The 21506-nt window shown below is 42.7% G+C and overlaps 1 long non-coding RNA gene across 1 annotated transcript in view; it reads left to right on the top strand.

Annotated features, from left to right (window-relative positions):
* LOC144338444 (uncharacterized) overlaps positions 1-21506 on the top strand; it is a 43173-nt gene that overhangs the window by 7579 nt on the left and 14088 nt on the right. The window contains exon 2 of the long non-coding RNA XR_013412613.1: positions 10982-11044. This is a non-coding gene — a long non-coding RNA (uncharacterized LOC144338444). The remainder of the gene's footprint in view (positions 1-10981; positions 11045-21506) is intronic.

Here is a 21506-nt window from a genome sequence, read left to right as displayed (position 1 = left end):
TGCTCCTGCCTCAGCCTTCCGAATAGCTGGGATTACAGGTTCCTGTCACCACACCCAGCTAATTTTTGTATTTTTAGTAGAGACGGGGTTTCACCATATTGGCCAAGCTGGTCTTGAACTCCTGACCTCGTGATCTGCCCACCTCGGCCTCCCAAAGTGCTGGGATTACAGGCGTGAGCCACCATGCCTGGCTCTGTCTGAAAGTATTTTTTAACCTTCATTTCTGAAGGATATTTTTTCTGAGTAGAGAATTCTAAATAAACCCTTTTTTCCCCCTTTCAGTTCTATAAAGAACCGTTTTTTATGCCTTTCATAGTTTTTGAAGAGAAGTCTACAGATTCTTACCTCTGTACAACTGTACATAATGTACCTTTCTTCTCCGTGTGCTTTTAAGATTTTCTTGGTGGGGCGCGGTGGCTCACACCTATAATCCCAGCACTTTGGGAGGCTGAGGTGGGTGGATCACCTGAGGTCAGGAGTTCGAGACCAGCCTGGCCAACATGGTGAAACCCCTGTTGCTACTAAAAATACAAAAATTAGCCGAGTATGGTGGCGGATGCCTGTAATCTCAGCTACTCTGGAGGCTGAGGCAGGAGAATTGCTTGAATCCGGGAGGAGGAGGTTGCAGTGAGCTGAGATCATGCCATTGCACTCCAGCCCAGGCCGACAACAGTGAGACTCCCTCTCAAAAAAAAAAAAAAAAAAAAAAAAAAAAAAAAGATTTTTCTCTTAGGCCGGGCATGGTAGCTCACACCTGTAATCCCAGCACTGTGGGAAGCCAAGGTGGGCAGATCACTTGAGGCCAGGAGTTTGAGACCAGCCTGGCCAACATGACAAAACCCCGTCTCTACTGAAAATAGAAAAATTATCCAGGCATAGTGTCACGTGCCTGCAATCCCAGCTACTGGGGAGGCTGAGACACGAGAATCACTTGAACCCAGGAGGCAGAGGTTGAAGTGAGCTGAGATCGAGCCACTGCACTCCAGCCTGGGCAACAGAGCGAGCCCCTGTCTCCAAAAAAAAAAAAAAAAGAAAAGAAAAAAAATCTCTTTATTGCTGGTTTTTAGCAATTTGACTTTGTTGTGCCTTGAGGCAGTTTTGTTTTGTTGGGGTTCATTGTGCTATTTGGATCTGTGGCTTTACAGAATTTTAAAAAGCAAATTTGGAAATTTTCTGGCCATTCTTTCTTCAAGTATTTTTGAAGTATTCCTTTCTCCTCTCTTGAGATTCCAATTACACATATATCAAATCACTTGGTTTATTGTATAGTTCTATAGGTCGCTGAGGTTCTATGTATCGTTTCTTTCTTATTTTATTTATTTTTTTTTTTGAGACGGAGTCTCGCTCTGTTGCCAGGCTACAGTGCAGTGGCACAATCTCAGCTCACTGCAATCTCCACCTCCCAGGTTCAAGTGATTCCCCTGCCTCAGCCTCTCGAGTAGCTGGGACTACAGGTGTGCACCACCATGCCCGGCTAATTTTTTGTATTTTAGTAGAGACAGGGTTTCACCATGTTGGCCAGGATGGTGTCGATCTCCTGACCTCGTGATCCACCCACCTCGGCCTCCCAAAGTGCGGGGATTACAGACGTGAGCCACCGCACCTGGCCTATGTATCATTTCTTAGCCATTTTTCTCTTTGTGCTTCATTTTGGATAGTTTCTGTCTTCAAATCTCTGGTCTTTTCTTCTGTGGTGTCTAATCTGTTGTTAATCCAATTTGGTGAAACTGTAAATTCAGGTACTTGGTTTATTTTTCATATCTAGAATTTCCTTTTTTCTTTTCTTTTTTTTTTTTTTGAGACAGAGTCTCACTCTGTCACCCAGGCTGGAGTACAGTGGAATGATCTTGGCTCCCTACAACCTCTGCCTCCCGGGTTCAAGCTATTTTCATGCCTTGGCCTCCCCAGTAGCTGAGATTACAGGTGTGTGCTACCAAGCCCAGCTAATTTTTGTATTTTCCTAGAGACCAGGTTTCCATGTTGGCCAGGCTGGTCTCAAACTCCTGACCTTAAGTGATCTGCCTGCCTCGGCCTCTCAAAGTCTTGGGGTTACAGGTGTGAGCCCCCACGCCCGGCCTGGTTCTTTTTTTGTATTATTCATTTATATTTTCATTCAATTCATATTTCCTTTTACTGTACTTCTTAATTTTACTTTACTATATTGAGAATATTTATTTATTTATTTATTTATTTATTTATTTATTTATTTATTTGAGATGGAGTCTTACTCTGCCACCCAGGCTGGAGTGCAGTGGCATGATCTCGGCTCACTGCAATCTCCGCCTTCTGGGTTCAAGCGATCCTCCTGCCTCAGCCTCTCAAACAGCTGGGATTACAGGCGACAGCCACCATATCCAGCTAATTTTTGTATTTTCAGTAGAGATGAGAGTTCACCATGTTCGCCAGGCTGGTCTCAAACTCCTGACCTCAAGTGATCCACCCACCTCGTCCTCTGAAAGTGCTGGGATTACAGGCGTGAGCCACCGAGCCCATCCAAGAATATGTATAATAGCTGTTTTATTATCCTTGTCTTATTAACCCCATCATTTTGTGATTCCTGTGTCTATTTCTATTGACTACTTTTTCTCTTAGTTTTGGGCCATATTGTGGTTTTTTGCTTGTTTGTTTGTTTCTTGAGACAGAGTCTTGCTCTGTCACCCAGGCTGGAGTGCAGTGTCACAATGTCGGCTCACTGCGACCTCTGCCTCCCAGGTTCAAGTGATTCTCCTGCCTCAGCCACCTGAGTAGCTGGGATTACAGGCATGCGCCACCACACCTGGCTAATTTTTGTATTTTTAGTAGAGATGGCATTTCACTATGTTGACCAGGCTGGTCTTGAACTCCTGACTTCAGGTGGTCCACCTGCCTTGGCCTCCCAAAGAGCTGGGATTACAGGTGTGAGCCACCATGCCTGGCCTTGTTTCTTTATATATTAGGTAATTTCTTTTTTTTCTTTTTTAGAGACAGGGTCTCGCTCTGTTGCCAGGCTGAAGAGCGGTGTTATGATCGCGGCTCACTGCAGCCTTGACTTCCTGGGCTCAAGCGATTCTCCCACCTCAGCCTCCTGAGTAGCTGGGAACACAGGCATGTGACATCATGCCTGGTTCAATTTTAAATTTTTTTGTAGAGATGGAGTCTCCCTATGTTGCCCAGGATAGTCTTGAACTCCTAAGCACATACTAGGTAATTTCTCTTTGGATGCCAGGCATATGAATTTTACATTGCTAAGTCCTAGAATTTGTCATTCTTCTTTAAATACTGTTGGACTTTGCTCTGGCAGACAGTTTATGTTACTTGCAGATCAGCTTGATCTCTTCAAGACTTGCTTTTGAAAATGTTTAGGGTAGGTTCAGAGTAACCTTTCTTTTAGGGCTTGGTTAGCCACACCCCTGAGGTGTGAAGCCTCTGGGGTCTCTACTGAGTTCCCCATTTATTCAACAAAGTTCCTTTACTCAGCTTGGTAGAAACTTGAAGATCCCTGGTCCTGTGTGAACTCTAGTAATTGTTTGAATACAACTTCCTGGTAGTTATTTCTGTAGAAATTGTTCTTTGCGGCCAGGCGCGATGGCTCACACCTATAATCCCAGCACTTTGGGAGGCCAAGGTGGGCAGATCGCCTGAGGTCACGAGTTTGAGACCAGCCTGGCCAACATGGTGAAACCCTGTCTCTACTAAAAATACAAAAAATTGGACAGGTGCAATGGCTCACGCCTATAATTCCAGTATTTTGGGAGGCCAAGGCAGGCGAATCACCTGAGGTCGGGAGTTCGAGACCAGTCTGACCAACGTGGAGAAAACCCATCTCTACTAAAAATACAAAATTAGCAGGGCGTGGTGGTGCATGCCTATGGTCCCAGCTACTCAGGAGGCTGAGGCAGGAGAATCGCTTGAACCTGGGAGGCAGAGGTTGCAGTGAGTCGAGATTGTGCCATTGCACTCCAGCCTGGGCAATAAGAGCGAAACTCTGTCTCAAAAAAAAAAAAAAAAAATCAGCCAGGCATGGTGGTGGGCACCTGTGACCTCAGCTACTCGGGAGGCTGAGGCAAGAGAATCACTTGAACCCGGGAGGCAGAGACTGTAGTGAGCAGAGATCGTGCCACTGCATTCTAGCCTGGGCGACAGAGCAAGACTCCATCTCAAAAAAAAATTTTAAAAAAAGGGAAATCATTCTTTGCCCAGCTACGTTGAATTTATTCCGTATATGTGGGACTTAATGCAGATTCCTGAACGCCTAGAATTCTGCCTACTGTATTGGCCCACAAGTTTTATTTTGCAGCTTGGTGACCTTGGTGTAATTTCATGAGGGTAAAATTCTGTAAATGTTCTAAATTACCTAATCAATGACCTATCCAGTAATAAATGGATTTGTTTGTTTTGTAGTTTCATTTAGGTCTAACGTTTGAAGCATTTCTAGACCAAATTATATAGTATAATGAAAATATGAACACAAACTTAATCAGTATCACATTAGATTATTTTGTTGGTGAAACTACCTTGAATAATTCAGAATCTCCATTTCACCAAAGAGCACACTTGTTACATGTGTTACTACTGTCCAGGTTGTTGGAATGGAACAGAGCTTGTGTGTACACAGAGAGCCTACCTAGAGCTCACAGGTGTTCACGGGTGTGTCAAGAACATTTCTCAAAGCTTTTTAAACTTGCTAGCTTTTAAGCCTAAAGGATTCTGAAGCCTTTTTAGGTAAGGTAAAGATAAAGCCTTGTGGCAGAGATGGATTAATAATTGGCCATTTCTTAGCTGCAAGTATGAGGAAGTCAGATGGAATTACATATTATAAAATATATTATATACTAATAAAGGATTGTCTTAAAACATACAAGATAACTATTTTTTTAATGTACGTTATCTGCATGGATGACTCCTTTAGTCAATATATTAGCAAAATTTAGCGATACTTTTTTCTTTCTTTCTTTCTTTCTTTCTTTCTTTTTTAAAATTATACTTTAAGTGCTGCGGTACATGTGCAGAACGTGCAGGTTTGTTACATAGGTATACATGTGCCATGGTGGTTTGCTGCACCCATCAACCTGTCATCTACATTAAGTATTTCTCCTAATGCTATCCCTTCCCCTGTCCCCGACCCCTGACAGTCCCTGGTGTGTGATGTTCCCCTCCCTGTGTCCATGTGTTCTCATTGTTCAACTCGCAGTTATGAGTGAGACTATGTGGTGTTTGGCTTTCTGTTCTTGTGTTAGTTTGCTGAGAATGATGGTTTCTAGCTTCATCCATGTCCCCGCAAAGGACATGAACTTATCCTTTTTCATGGCTGCATAGTATTCCATGGTGCCACATTTTCTTTATCCAGTTGATACTCTTTTTTTGTTTTGAGACAGAGTCTCACTCTGTTGCCCAGGCTGGAGTGCAGTGGCACGCTCTTGGCTCACTGCAACCTCCGCCTCCCATATTCAAGTGATTCTTCTGCCTCAGCCTCCCAAGTAGCTGGGACTACAGGCATGCACCACCATGCCCAGCTAATTTTTGTAATTTTAGTAGAGATGGGGTTTCACCACATTGGCCAGGCTGGTCTCAAACTCCTGACCTCGTGATCCGCTTGCCTTGGCCTCCCAAGGTGCTAGGATTACAGGCATGAGCCACCACACCTGGCCTTTTTTTTTTTTTTTTTTTGAACAAATGGTCTCAGTCTATTGCCTAAGGCTGGAGTGCAGTGGCACGTAGCTCACTGTAGCCCAGAACTCCCAGGTTGAAGTGATCCTCCCACCAAATCCTCTCAAGTAGTTCGGACTACAGGCACATACCCCCATGCCTAGTTTATTTTTTTTATTTTTTGTAGAGATGGGGTCTCACTCTTTTGCCCAGGCTGTTCTGGAACTGCTGGCCTCAAATGATCCTCCCTCCTCCGCCTCCCAAAGTACTGGGATTATAGGTGTGAGCCACTATGCCCGGAAAAATTTACTAATAGTTTAAAGATTTTTGCTCTGCCTGTGTGATAGCACCGTAACTTTGACACTTATTTTTAGGGAAAGGAATTCTAGATTACTCTTTTTAATCATGTAATAGATAGAGTAAGTACCTGGCAAGACACATACTTTTAACGGTGAGGACAGTTGCTGATTTATTTGCATTTCTTACTCCAAATTTTTCGAATGCATAAAGGTGCCACTGTGAAAAATGCAGAAAAGGTACCAAGGAACATTTTAACAGAACCGCTGCCAATGAAACTGTAGCTTTGCATTAAATTATTAAAAATTCAGCCAGAAAAATTTTAAATTATTTGTGATTTTGGCGAATGAATGGAGGCTTTTCTGAAGTGCATTGTTTATATTTTTGGCAATTACCATCCATGATTACCATATTGGATGCTCAATAAACATTTGTTTTCTTCTATATTGAAAACAATTAAAACTGTTGAGAAAATATATATATATAAATTATATATATATAAAAATAAATAAATATATATATATATATATATATATTTTTTTTTTTTGAGACCAAGTCTCGCTCTGTCGCCCAGGCTGGAATGCAGTGGCTGGATCTCGGCTCACTGCAAGCTCCGCCTCCCGGGTTCACGCCATTCTCCTGCCTCAGCCTCCCAAGTAGCTGGGACTACAGGCGCCCACCACCTCACCTGGCTAGTTTTTTGTATTTTTTAGTAGAGACGGGGTTTCACGGTGTTAGCCAGGATGGTCTCGATCTCCTGACCTCGTGATCGGCCCGTCTCAGCCTCCCAAAGTGCTCTGATTACAGGCTTGAGCCACCGCGCCCGGCGAGAAAATATATTTAATGGTTAATAGCACTAGCACTTAGTAGAGAATCTCAGGGTGCTGAAAAAATAGATGTTATAAAAAAATTTTTTAAAATGCTATATCACAATGATTCTAAAATGTTTATGTTTTCTTTAGATATTAGATTTTAAGTTTGTTTATATTGAGGCAGGAGAATAGGGTCTGGAGGCAGGGAACCTAAGGCCGATTCACGCTGACTTCCTAGAACTAAATCAAAAGGAAAACCCCAACTTTCCACACCTAAGTAACAAAAGGACCGGAGGCTACTCCCTTTGCAAACCCCCTCCCTTTTCTGCGGTGGCAGATGGAAAATTGAAAGTACCTCTGATTGGTTGCTTTCTGCCACCAATCAGACATTTGCATAGGAGTATAACTTTGTAACTTCACTTCAGCCTCTGATTGGTGCTTTCCACAACCAATTAGACTTGATTTGCATAGACGTGTAACTTTGTAACTTCACTTTTGCCTCTGATTGGTTGCTTTCCACAACCAATCAGATGCTTGCATGGAGTGTAACCTCTGTAACTTCTCTTCAGTCTCTGATTGGTTGCAGAAAGCTTTCTACAAAAAATTAGACTGATGGCAGGCCACTACTTCATTTACATAGGGTGTACACCAAGTAATCAATGTTTCTAGAGGGTATTTAAACCCCGGAAAATTCTGTAATCGGGCTCTTGAGCCCCTATGCTTGGGTACCTTCATTTTCAATAAACCTCTGCTTTTGTTGCTTCATTTTTTTCTTGCTTTGATTGTGCATTCTGTCCAATTATTTGTTCAAAACGCCAAGAACCTGGATACCCTTCACCCGTAACAATATTGCTATTTTGTTTTGTTTTGTTTTTGCAAAAGGAACATGATATAGTGATGTTCCTGGAGTTAAAATATCTGTGTTCAAAATTCTGGTTCTATCATTTACTAGTTTTGTGACTTTGGGCAAGTCATATAATCCCCCTAGCTCAGTTTTCTCATCTTAACCTCTGTATGTGGCCCACTAGCATGAGCACCACCTGGGAACTTTTTAAAAGCGCAAATTCTCAACCTCACCCCAGACCTACTGAATCAGAAGCCTTGGGGGTGGGGCTCAGCACTCTACATTCATAATCTCTCCCTCTGATGCACGCTGAAGTTTGAGAACCACTGTTGTAAGCCACTGTGGTGCCTTCCATGGCTTCTGCTCATCTTTTGTGAAGGTGATTATAGCCGTTCTATTTCTTGGCATTGTGTGTGAAAGTTGACATCTTAAGCTTCCATTAAAAGTGTATGATGGCGGGCTTGGTGGCTCACACTTGTAATCCTAGCACTTTGGGAGACCGAGGCGGGTGGATAACCTGAGGTCAGGAGTTCGAGACCAGCCGGGCCAACATGGCAAAACCCCGTCTCCACTAAAAATATATTTTTTAAAAAAATTAGTCAGGCGTGGTGGCGGGCACCTGTAATTCCAGCTACTAGGGAGGCTGAGGCAGGAGAATGGCTTGAACCTGGGGGATAGAGGTTGCAGTGAGCTGAGACCGCACCACTTCACTCCAGCCTGGGCAAAAGAGCGAAACTCTGTCTCAAAAAAAAAAAAAAGTGTATGATGTTGACCGGGCGTGGTGGCTCACGCCTGTAATCCCAGCACTTTGGGAGGCTGAGGTGGGCAAATCACCTGAGGTCAGGAGTTCGAGACCAGCCTGGCCAAAGTGGTGAAACCCCTCTCTCTTGGGTGACAAGAGGGAAACTCTGTCTCAGGTGGAAAAAAAAGTGTATGATGGAAAAAAAAGTGTATGATGTCAGTGAATAGCCAGTAGATTATAGATATTTAAAGAAAATGTTAAGCAGACTAAATTTTAGAGGAGTCACAGAAGACGCCCCCAGTAAGGGATGCGCACTTTTTTTTTTTTTTTTTTGAGACAGAGTCTAGCTCTGTCTCCCAGGCTGGAGTTCAGTGGCCAGATTCAGCTCACTGCAAGCTCCGCCTCCCGGGTTTACGCCATTCTCCTGCCTCAGCCACCCGAGTAGCTGGGACTACAGGCGCCGCCACCTCGCCCAGCTAGTTTTTTGTATTTTTTAGTAGAGACGGGGTTTCACCGTGTTAGCCAGGATGGTCTCGATCTCCTGACCTCGTGATCCGCCCGTCTCGGCCTCCCAAAGTGCTGGGATTACAGGCTTGAGCCACCGCGCCCGGCCTTTTTTTTTTTTTTTTTTTTTTAAATACAGGGTCTGGCTCTGTTGCTCAGGCTGGAGTGCAGTGGCGTGATCTCAGCTCACTGCAACCTCCACCTCCTGGGCTTAAATGATCCTCCCACGTCAGCCTCCCAAGTAGCTTAGACTATAGGCGCACGCTACCACACCTGGCTAATTTTTTTGGTATTTTTTGTAGATACGGGGTTTCACCATGTTGCCCAGGCTCATCACGAATGGGATGCACATTTTTAACAGTGGACTTGCTCCGAGTGTCCAGCATGTCTTATTTCGGGCAGTGGGATGGGACAGACTGGGAATGGCTGGGTTGCGCTTTGGACCTTGCACCCTAGTTCTAGGCACAAAGACAAAATTCATTCCAGCAGGTATGACACAGTATGGAGGTAATATAATAGCAATGGTACTAAAGAGTTTGGCAGTGAACAACAAATGAAATGGTCAGCATGGAAGGCTGAAACATGGGAATGGAGCAAAGGGGTTTCTCACCAAGACAGCAGAACTTAGCGACCTAGGCTCCAGGGGAAGGCAACCTTCAGAGCCTGAGGCAGGCCGACAGCTAAGCAAGGAGTCTATTTAGGGAATGTTTGCTAGCAGCTGCAAAGACTGCAATCTCTGGAACAATTACGGACAAAATCTGGCAGAATACAGTCTTACAGAGGGAAATTACCCACACTGCGATTCTTACACCTAGAACAACGCAGGGTGACCACATGTCAGGAACACTGGGCATTCCCTTGCCAATCCTCAAATGGCAGTTGGGCCGACTTGATGCTGAGTTCCAGCATGGTGCTAGGGGTCTCCTATAGCTTTCTTATCCAATGGGTCTTGTTTGGCCTTAGGGCTGAGGTCAGGCTGAGCCTGTATGTGAATCCACAGTGGCCGAAGCTGTGAGAGGAGGTGAGCTATAGGCAGGGTCACACAATCCAGGGAAGTGATTCCGATGGAGAAAATTTCAGGCCGGCAAGGAGCAAAAGGGTAGCAGTGGAGCTGCTTGGTTAGACTTCTCCACAATCTATTGGTAACTGTGCTGGGTTTTTTTGTTTGTTTGTTTTTTGTTTTTGTTTTTGTTTGTTTGTTTGTTTGTTTTTTTGAGACAGAGTCTAGGCTGGAGTGCAGTGGCGTGGTCCAGGCCCAATCTTGGCTCACTGCAACCTCTGCCTGCTGGTTCAAGCAATTCTCGTTCCCCAGCCTCCCAAGTAGCTGGGATTACAGGGGTACACCACCACGCCCAGGTAATTTTTGTATTTTTAGTAGAGATGGAGTTTCACCATGTTGCCCTGGCTGGTCTCGAACTCCTAGGCTCAAGTGATCCACCTGCCTCGACCTCCCAAAGTGCTGGGATTACAGGCCCGAGTGACTGTGCCTAGCAATTCACACAGTTCTAAATTCAAAGTATTAAAGAGTACATAATGAAAAAAGTCTCCTTCTCATCTCTGTTTCTCCAGACATCCAGTTTTCCTCCCCCAGCAATATTATATTTTTGTGTGTATGGGCGGATCACTTGAGGTCAGGAGTTCGAGACCAGCCCGGCCAACATGGTGAAACCCTATCTCTAATAAAAATACAAAAATTAGCCGGTGTGGTGGCACATGCCTCTAATCCCAGCTACTCAGGGGTTTGAGACACGAGACTTGCTTGAACCTGGGAGGCAGAGGCTGCAGGGAGCTTGGACCATGCCACTGTACTCCAGCCTGGGTAATAGAGCGAGAGTATGTCTCAAAACAAACAAACAAACAAACATACACACACACCCAAAAGGCAGAAGCTTCAAAATTCCTGAACTGTGAGAGTCCTGAGTCATTCCTGCCCTATTCTATTGACCAAAGCTAGTCACAAAGCTAGCCCAGACTAGGGAAGTGAAGGGAGAATGGCCTTCTCTGCCAGAAAAATAATAATAATAATAACGTATTTGTAATTTTGACAAATTTTGCAAAATCAACCTCTAGGGATATACCAATTTACATTCTACTGGCAATGTATAAGAACAGCTAGCAATTGAGTATTTTCACTGTTTATTTTGTCCATGTAAAAAGGCTGATGCTATGACTACAGAAAAGCATTTCATGGGAATGGTTCCTGCAAGCACAGAATACCAGGTAAGGCTGAAGCTGGGGAGGATCATGTCTTTCTTGAATTTGTGGAAAGCTGTTACTTTATTTATAGAAATTCATTAATCGTTATAATTTATAATATTAATATTTCCGCTTTTCATATGGAAGCTCATTAAATAATCTTTCTAATTTGGAATATTACATTTTCTGCTTTTTATAAAACTGAAATGTGAACCATAACCCCATGACAAACACCAAATTAAAATGCCACTTTATAGTTTATGAAGTGTTTTCTCTCTCACACACACACACACACACACACACACACACACACACACACACATATATTTTTTTTTGAGACGGAGTCTCGCTCTGTCACCCAGGCTGGAGTGCAGTGTCACATTCTCGGCTCACTGCAACCTCTGCCTCCCGGGTTCAAGCGATTCTCCTGCCTCAGCCTCCCAAGTAGCTGGGATCACAGGCGCGCACCACCATGCCCGGCTAATTTTTGTATTTTTAGTAGAGACCAGGTTTCACCACATTGGCCAGGCTGGTCTCGAACTCCTGACCTCAGGTGATCCATCTGCCTTGGCCTCCCACAGTGCTGGGACTACAGGTGCGAGCCACCGCATCCAGCCCACATATATATTTTTAAACCTACTCTTCATCTGAAACACAGGTTTAAAACGAGATACTGAATTTCGAGAACTTTGCTTCAGAAATACTAATAAAGTAAAAACTGAACTAGAATGAGAAATCATTTGTCAAATTTATACCAGCATGTTCCTCATGTCCAGAGGGCCAGTTCTGCACTTCAAAGCAGTTATTTTTCTAATAGTGTTCAGAACTCCTAGTGGCTCTTGAATCCAGGCCTGTGTGTTAAAAATGAATGATAACACCATCTTATTATGACTGATTCCTGCTTTAATCATTCTTGCAAAACCTCTTCGCATTCCAAGACAATGAAAAGTGCAAAAAGCTGTTACAAACAGCTGAGTCAAGATCTAATTCTCCAGTATGCTCATTCTTTTTTTTTTTTTTTTTTTTTTTTGGCACGGAGTTTCGCTCTTGTTGCCCAGGCTGGAGTGCAATGGTGTGATCTCGGATTACTGCAATTTCTGCTTCCTGGGTTCAAGCAATTCTCCTGCCTCAGCCTCCCGAGTAGCTGGGATTACAGGCATGCACCACCACGCCCAGCTAATTTTGTATTTTTTGTAGAGATGGGCTTTCTCCATGTTGGTCAGGCTGGTCTCGAACTCCCGACCTCAAGTGATCTGCTCGCCTTGGCTCCCCAAAGTGCTGGGATTACAGACGTGAGCCACCATGCCCAGCCCTGCTCATTCTTATTAAGTTCTACATAATCTATTGGCAAAGGAGATTGAATAACACATTCTGGCAGAAATGAAAATTACTGACAAACAGCTACATGGTGCTAGATGGAAAGGCATGATAAGAATCTTTCTATGGAATCTTTTACCCACCCATTTATTTAGTGCAGGTCATGTGACCATCTTTGCAGCTTGTGGGAGAGGAATAGAATTTGCTTGTGCAGTGCAGCAAGCCTTAAAGAGGTCTATTTTTTCCTCTGCAAAGTCCCTGGTCACGAGAATCTTGAAAAGCTTAACAGCAGGAGATAATGCTATTCATTTGGAAAATAACCAAAGCCCATTTTTTTTCACTAGCAATTTGTCCACAGATGTTTCATAAAATTGATGGATCAATATGTCAATCATGTAATCCTAGCACTGCAAAAGATGTATTTTTAAAGACTTTTTCAATAGAAGATTCTCATGTCTGTATTTAATAATGTTAGTTATCTAGGCAGGCTTCATTTACACCCTTTGCTGGGGTTGGCCTCATTTCTTGTTTTTCTTCAGCAGCTGTGGATAGGATGTCACCAATAAGTTCCAATTAAAAATCATTCATCCACCTCACCAGTTCTAGCAGAAAATATGGGCAGAATTCTCTAGACCAGTGCTTCTCAAATTTTAAATTGCAAATTTACTATGGCTGGGGGCGGGGTGGTAGATCTTTTTAAAACGCAGAGGCTGATTCAGTAGGTCTGGGTGGAACCTGAGAGTCCGCGTTCCTAACAGAATACAGGTGATGCCTAAGTTGCTGATCTGAGGACCATATTTAGTTAACAAAACTGCCTTATTACCTGGGAGAGGATAAAGCTTTTACAACTGGGACTCAAAGTACAAAAGCAATAAGGAAAACATAGATTAATCTGGTTACACTAAAATAACCTGTTGCATGCAAAAAAGAAACAAAACCACCTTAGATAGAATAAAATAAGTGAGAAAATGGGGGAAAAAAATAGTTGGAACTTGTATCACAAAGAGTTACTATCCCTAATATATGAAAAAACTTTTAAAACTAGAGAAGAAAAAGACTAACAATTCAAGAAAACGGGCTAAAGATATGAGAAATAAATGCAAATGACTCCCTATCATATGGAAAGCGCTCAATCTCGCTCACAGTAAGAGAAATGCAAATTAAAACTACCATGAGATACCTTTTTTCTCCTAGCAGGCGAGAAAAGAAAAGAACTTTTGTTTGAGGAATGCCAAGTCTCTTTAAATTATCAGGCCCGGAGAGATATTAAAAGGATAGAGCAATCACATCCTGCTCCCCCTTTGAGCTATGTATTCATCTCTTCAAACCGCTTGCTATTGCCACAGGTGGCTATAAATCAATTTAACAATGCTGGACACTAACCCACACCCTGTAGCTTAACAATGTACAGTCAATCACTAATCAGTGCTACTTCTGTAAACCAATGAGAATTTTCGACAAACAGCTTTTTATCAGCCCACCCCTTCTCCCCCTGCTTTTTGCCTTTAAAAAACTGCTTGTAACAAAAGCCAGCAGGAGCTCTTATCCAAGGTTGCTTGGGGGCTGGGTCTCCTGGGCAGCTGTCCTCACTTTGGCTCAAGTAAACATTTTAAATTAGACTTTGTGTCTCAGCCTCTTCTTCCTTTTAGGTTGACGCAGGTTAGCAAAAATCCAAAAATTTGACCGCAAAAATCCGAAAGTTTCACTTTTAGGAACGTATCCCAAGGGTACATTATAAAAAGATGAAAGCACAAACCTATTGATTGCAGCATTAATTATAGTAGCAAAAGACTGGAAACAACCTTCATGCTTATTGGGGGCTTAGCTGAATAAATTCGGATACATCTACACAATGAGATACTATGTAAGTATAAAAGAAAATAAATAATATTTCTATGTACTGCTATGAAGTATTTTCCAGGATATAATGAAAAGTAAAAAAAAGCAAGGTAGAAAAATCAAAGAACATATACAAATATGTATATATTATGTACTTATATTTTTAAAAGACAATAGAAGGATAGACCATAAATAAAATGGTTACCTGTGGGAGGAAGAAGGAAATAAAGGGACAGACCCTAGTTTTTCTGAAAATACTTTGACTTACAGATTTAACTTTAGAACAATGTTAATATTTTACATAATTATAAAGCATTATTAAATCAACAGTTTAAAACACAGCATTTAAAAATCAAAAGCAAAATGAAACGAATGGATCTGTGTATTGAGCTGCAGGCTTAATCATATGGAGACAAATTATTTCAAGTGAACTTTAAAGGACAGTAATTTGATTGTAAGTTTCTAATGGGGTATACCCTAAGGATAAAAGAGAAATACAAGCCAGGTATGGTGGCTCACGCCTGTAATCCCAGCACTTTGGGAGGTCAAGATGGGGGAGGATCGCTTGAGCCCAGGAGTTTGAGACCAATCTTGGCAATATAGGGGACCTTGTCTCTACTAGAAAAAAAAAAATTAGCCAGGCGGGGTGGCGCATGCCTGTAGTCCCAGCTACTATGGAGGCTGAGGCAAGAAGACGGCTTGAGTCCCGGGGCTCAAGGCTGTAGTGAGCATGTTCCTGCCACTGCACTCCAGCCTGGGTGACAGAGTGAGACCCTGTCTCAAAAAAAGAAAAAAGAAATCTACCCTCTTGGATGTTAGGGAAAACTGTTCATTACTGTGTCCTGCTGGCCACTACACACTGCAGGAGCTGGGCACTGCAGAATGTACCGTGCTACAGGAGCCTGGTGCTGGACAATGCTACAGGAGCTGGCTGAGAGAGTGCACAGAACCCAAGAAAGCAAACAAACAAACAAAACCCCTTTCCTCCTGCTATCCTGTCTTATTTTGTTTTTTGAGATAGAGTCTTGCTCTGTTGACTAGACTGGAGTGCAGTGGTGTGATTTCGGCTCACTGCAACCTCTGCCTCCTGGGTTCAAGTAATTCTTGTGCCTCAGCCTCCCGAGTAGCTGGGATTACAGGCGCCCGCCACCACGCCTGGCTAACTTTTGCATTTTTAGTAGAGATGGGTTTCACCATGTTGGCCAGGCTGGTCTGGAACTCCTGACCTCAAGTAATCTGCCTGCCTCAGCCTCCCAAAGTGTTGGGATTACAGGTGTGAGCCACCGTGCCTGGCCGTAGAATTGTCTCTTTAGCGTCTCCTACTGACAAAAATTCAGTGCCTATTGACCAAGGAAAAAATTTAAAGGGCCCAGATTCATTTTCTTTTCTTTTTTTTTTTGAGATAGAGTCTTGCTCTGTCGCCCAGGCTGGAGTGCAGTGGCTCAATCTCAGCCCACTGCAAGCTCTGCCTCCCGGGTTCACACCATTCTCCTGCCTCAGCCTCCTGAGTAGCTGGGACTACCGGCGCCCGCCACCATGCCCGGCTAATTTTTGTATTTTTTGTAGAGACGGGGTTTCACCGTGTTAGCCAGGCTGGTCTTGATCTCCTGACCTCGTGATCCACCTGCTTCGGCCTCCCAAAGTGCTGGGATTACAGGTGTGAGCCACCGCACCCAGCTCCAGATTCATTTTCACAGAACAGTCTAAAAGGATGAATTTGGACCTGAGAGGCAATACATTGAATGCCACAGCATTCCTGGCACCTGGATTATGATCTTTGAATATCATTTCCTACTGAAAGAAACCAGAGCTCCTTAGAAAAATGTTTCATTCCAGGTCTGAGTCAGGAAAAGTACTGTATGACCAGGGAACATCTTATACAAGAAGGCAGGGGAGCTGTCAAAGATTACTGGGGTCATGTCAAAAGGACTCAGTAGCCAATGTGAAGAGGCATTCCTTAGCAAATAATGGGATGATTTAAGTATCAATAAAAATAATAATTGCAATGGATTGAAACATCAAATATGTTAAAATCCATTAGTTCATAATGAAACAAACTAGTGGAGAGGCCCGCTATGTTACTCAGGCTGGATTTGAACTCCTTGCTCAAGCTATCCTCCTGTGTCAGCCCCCTGAGGAGCTGGGATCAGATTTTGAGGCCATGGCCTGGCCTCAAGAACCTTATTAAACAACAACAAAACAACAACAACTAATAAATAAAGGGAAAGAATCAAGAAGGTAACTTCCTTTCTTGCCTTTCTTTTTTTTTTTTTTTTTTGAGACGGAGTCTCGCTCTGTCGCCCAGCCTGGAGTGCAGTGGCCGGATCTCAGCTCACCGCAAGCTCCGCCTCCCAGGTTCACGCCATTCTCCTGCCTCAGCCTCCAGAGTAGTGGGACTACAGGCGCCCGCCACCTTGCCCGGCTAGTTTTTTTTTGTATTTTTTAGTAGAGACGGGTTTCACCGTGTTAGCCAGGATGGTCTCCATCTCCTGACCTCGTGATCCACCCGTCTCGGCCTCCCAAAGTGCTGGGATTACAGGCTTGAGCCACCGCGCCCGGTCTCCTTTCTTGCCTTTCTTGTACAAACTGACCGTAAGGTGACCACATAGTGAATGAGGTCAATTTTCTCTCTATGGAAGTATTCCAATTTAAAAATGAAGAAGTTGTGCTCTGAATGGAGAGGCTAATGAACAAATTTTTTTTTAAGGTAAAAATAGAAGTAGAACAATGGTTCTGGAAGTGTGGATTCTTGGACTCTTTCAGGGGTCCATGAGGTCAAACTATTTCCATAATTCAACTAAGATATTACTTACCTCTTTCACTAGGTTGACCAGGGATGGTGCAAAACCAAGAGTAGCTAAAACTGCTGGTACCTCAGTGTGAATCAAGGCAGTGGTACGGACTAAACTAGTAGTCACTGTATTCTTTATTGCCACATTCACGGTAAACGAAATTGCTAGTTTCACTTAACAATGGCCTTGTTGAAGGAGTCAAAATTATTAATTTTATTAAATTTCAAACCTTGAGTACATGTTTTTTAAATATTCTATATGGTGAAATGGGAAATCTACATAAAGTACTCCACCTGGATATGCTGGTACACACCTGTATTCCCAGCTATGTGGGATGCTGAGGTGGGAGGATCGATTGAGTCCAGGAGTTCTGATCCAGACTGGGCAACATAGTGAGACCCCTGTCTCAATTAAAATAATAATAATAAGCACTTTGGCTGCACTCTGAGAGATGGTGGCTATCTTGAGGAAAGGCAATTGGGCAATTGTTTGAGTTGAGAGCTGAACCAGCCACTTTTTTTGTGGAACGCCATTTTTACTTGAAAGAACCACTAACAGGAAATTATGGATATTCAGACAGTGGTATTTGGCAGACATTTTATTGAAAATTAAGAAGTGAGCCTTGTCACTTCAAGGGAAACAATTTGACAGTATTTGTTGCCAGTAATAAAATTGGAGCTTTCAAATGAAAATGGGAATTTTGGGAAACTTGTATCTGCCACTGTAAGTTTAATATCTTCTCAATACTTAGACTTTTCTGATGAGATTGATGGTGACATTAATGAATGGGACATTTTGGATATTGTGTAATGAAATGTGTCAACATTTGCAATACCTGTAAAATGCAGTAAACCAATATTTTTGAAATGACTAATGCATGATGTTACACAATCAAGGATGAGTAAGAGATCCAAAGTACAAAATAGATTTTAATGAAACAGAGTATAAAGAGGACATTGATGTGGTTTCAGATTCCACATTGCAATTAACCTTTATGACGCAACCACTTTCAAAAAAGAATATCCATAATTATCTGTAGAAGCTATTAAAATGTTTCTCCCTTTTCAAACTATATATTGTGTGAAGCTGGATGTTTTTCATGTACTTCACCCAAAACAACAAGGACAGTGCCACGTTTCTCGTTCCTTTTTGTTTGTTTGTTTTGGGGAATATAGTTATTTTTCATAAAATATGTTATACGTAATAAAATAAATCTATTTATTTATTTAATAGAGACAGGGCCTTGCTCCATCATCCAGGCCAGAATGCAGTGGCAGGATCATAGCTCACTGCAGCCTCGAACTCCTGGGCTCAAGCAATCCTCCCACCTCAGCCTCCCAAAGTTCTGGGATTACAGGCATGTGCCACTGAGCCCAGTGATAGTTATTTTTAGACTTCATCTTAGTCAAAAGGCCAAGAAGCGATGTGATTGTTATTTATTTTTTATTTATTTTTTATTTTTGCAACAAAGTTTTGCTCTGTTGCCAGGCTGGAGTGCAGTGGCAGATCTCGGCTCACTGCAACCTCAAGCGATTCTCCTGTCTCAGCCTCCCAAGTAGCGAGGACTACAGGTGTGTGTCACCATTCCCAGCTAATTTTTATATTTTTAGTAGAGACGGGGTTTCACCATGTTGGCCAGGATGGTCTCGATCTCTTGACCTCGTGATCCACCCTCCTTGGCCTCCCAAAGTGTTGGGATTACAGGCGTGAGCCACCGCACCCGGCAATGATTGTTATTTTTATTTTATTTTTTTATTTTTATTTTATTTTTATTTTTATTTTATTATTTTTTTTTGAGACGGAGTCTCGCTCTGTCGCCCAGGCTGGAGTGCAGTGGCCGGATCTCAGCTCACTGCAAGTTCCGCCTCCCGGGTTCACGCCATTCTCCTGCCTCAGCCTCCAGAGTAGCTGGGACTACAGGCACCCGCCACCATGCCCGCCTAACTTTTTTTGTATTTTTAGTAGAGACGGGGTTTCACCGTGTTAGCCAGGATGGTCTCGATCTCCTGACCTCGTGATCCGTCCGTTTCGGCCTCCCAAAGTGCTGGGATTACAGGCTTGAGCCACCGCGCCTGGCCGATTGTTATTTTTAAATGAACTAATACATTTTCAAATTTCTCAGTTTTAATATTAAGTATGGTAACTATAAATAGATATAACTGACATAAAGAGATCCAAAGTATATAATATATTTTAATGAAACAGAGTATGAAGAGGACATTGATGTGGTTTCAGATTCCACATTGCAATTAACCTTTATGACACAACCACTTTCAGAAAAGAATCTCCATAATTATCTGTAGAGGCTATTAAAATGTTCCTCCCTTTTCTAACTACATATTGTGCGAAGCTGGATATTTTTCATGTACTTCACCCAAAGCAACATATTACAACAGTTTGAAAATAGAAGCCATAAGAATCTAGCTGTCTTCTATTAAGCTAGACATCAAAGAGATTTAAACAAATGGACAGTGCCACTTTTCTCATTACTTTTTTGTTGTTTTGGGAATATAGTTATTTTTCATAAAATATGTTATGCTTATGATACTTATGTTTTTTTTTTTGCTGTTTGTTTGTTTGTTTTTATGAGATGGAGTCTCACTCTGTTGCCCAGGCTGGAGTGCAGTGGAACGATCTCGGCTCACTGCAACCTCCGCCTCCCAGGTTCAAGCGATTTTCCTGCCTCATCCTCCTGAGTAGCTGGGATTACAGGCATGCACCATCATGCCCAGCTAATTTTAGTAATTTTAGTAGAGATAGGGTTTCACCATGTTGGCCAGGCTGGTCTCGAACTCCTGGTCTCAGGTGATCCACCCGCCTCAACCTACCAAAGTGCTGGGATTACAGGCGTGAGCCACCATGCCCGGCCAGATATTTATGTATTTAATAGAGATAGGGCCTTGTTCTGTCACCCAGGCCAGAGTGTAGTGGCACGATCACAGTTCACTGCAGCCTCGAACTCCTGGGCTCAAACAATCCTCCCACCTCAGCCTCCCAAAGTGCTGGGATTACAGGCATGCACCATCATGCCCAGTGGTTATTATTTTTAAATGAACTAATGCATTTAAAAATTTCTCAGTTTTAATATTAAGTATGATGAATATGTATAGATATAACCAATATAAACAAACGCTCTTTGGGGGATCCTCAATGATTATTAAGAGCATAGAAGAATTCTAAGTTCAAAAAGTTTGAGAACTTTTGAATTAGAATATCATTATTTTCCAAATAGTTACTGAAGTAACAGATTTAGGCATTAATCATCAATGGCTACCATATGACCAAAAAAAGGAGCTCTCATTTACCTCCTGATAGAGGTTTACAACATCGCCTATGACGTATTGTTGCCAAAAAAAAAAAAAAAAAAATCAAATCTGACTTTGATAAAACTTCTAGATTCCACTACCAATTTATATGAAATACAGGGGGCAGAGGAACCTGTTAAAGACATTCTGGGATGCAATAAGCAAAACCCCAATGTAATAGGTCATTCTATAGGACAAATCACCCCATTTTTTTTTCAATGAATATATTGCAAGGAAAAGAAAAGAGGGAGAAAGAGAGAGAGAGAGAGAGGGAGGAGCAGCAACCCGTGGATTTCTGTTTGGAGTGCTCTACCCTGCTTTTCCACTTGGTGAACTCTTACTCATTTTTGTTGTTGTTGTTGTTTTTTGAGACGGAGTCTCACTTTGTCACCCCGGCTGGAGTGCAGTGGCGCGATCTCGGCTTGCTGCAACCTCCGCCTCCCCGGTTCAAGTGATTCTCCTGACAACCTCCTGAGTAGCTGGGACCATAGGCGTGTGCCACCACGCCTGGCTAATATTTTGTATTTTTAGTAGAGACGGGTTTTCACCATGTTAGCCAGGATGCTCTCAATCTCCTGATCTTGTGATCCACCCACTTTGGCCTCCCAAAGTGCTGGGATTACAGGCGTGAGCCACCACGCCTGGCCATCTTACTCATTTTTCAAGTGAAAGCTCACATGTTACCTCCTCAGTGAAGCCTTTCCTGTCTTCCTTGGGCAGAACCTGTTACTCTCTTTTGTACTGCGATGGCATTTCATGTGGATCTTTAGTTTAGTACTTACCATACTGTAATAGTGTCTGTTTACATGTTTATTCCCCCTTGAGTGCTAGCACCATCTTCTCCATATTGATGTATTTCCTAAGACTCAGCACCATCATTTTGCTTCATAGTAGGCACTCAATAGACGTTTGTTAAATGAATGAATGGGATGATGGTTATGTCCATGCTCAAAGTCCATGAATCTACTCTTCATTCCTTTTCTGATGAACTTCACTACCTTTGCCTCTCCTACATCTTTAGGTTCTTCACCATTTTCCTTTGTGCAGGAAACTAGGCTTGACACAATGTCCTAAGGTTCTGATCAGGACTAATCTTGGCAGGAGACAAGTTTAACAGTAAGCAAAAATGGTTATTGAATGCCTGTTCTATGGCATGCTGTAGCAGTAGGATGGTCTGAGGATGAAGCAATGTGGGGCCTGCTCCCTTGTGCTTGTATCCTATTTAAGAGACGG

The sequence above is a fragment of the Macaca mulatta genome, chromosome X (genome assembly GCF_049350105.2).
Source record: "Macaca mulatta isolate MMU2019108-1 chromosome X, T2T-MMU8v2.0, whole genome shotgun sequence".
Taxonomy (NCBI): Eukaryota; Metazoa; Chordata; class Mammalia; order Primates; family Cercopithecidae; genus Macaca; species Macaca mulatta.
This window is presented reverse-complemented; position numbering and strand designations above follow the sequence as displayed.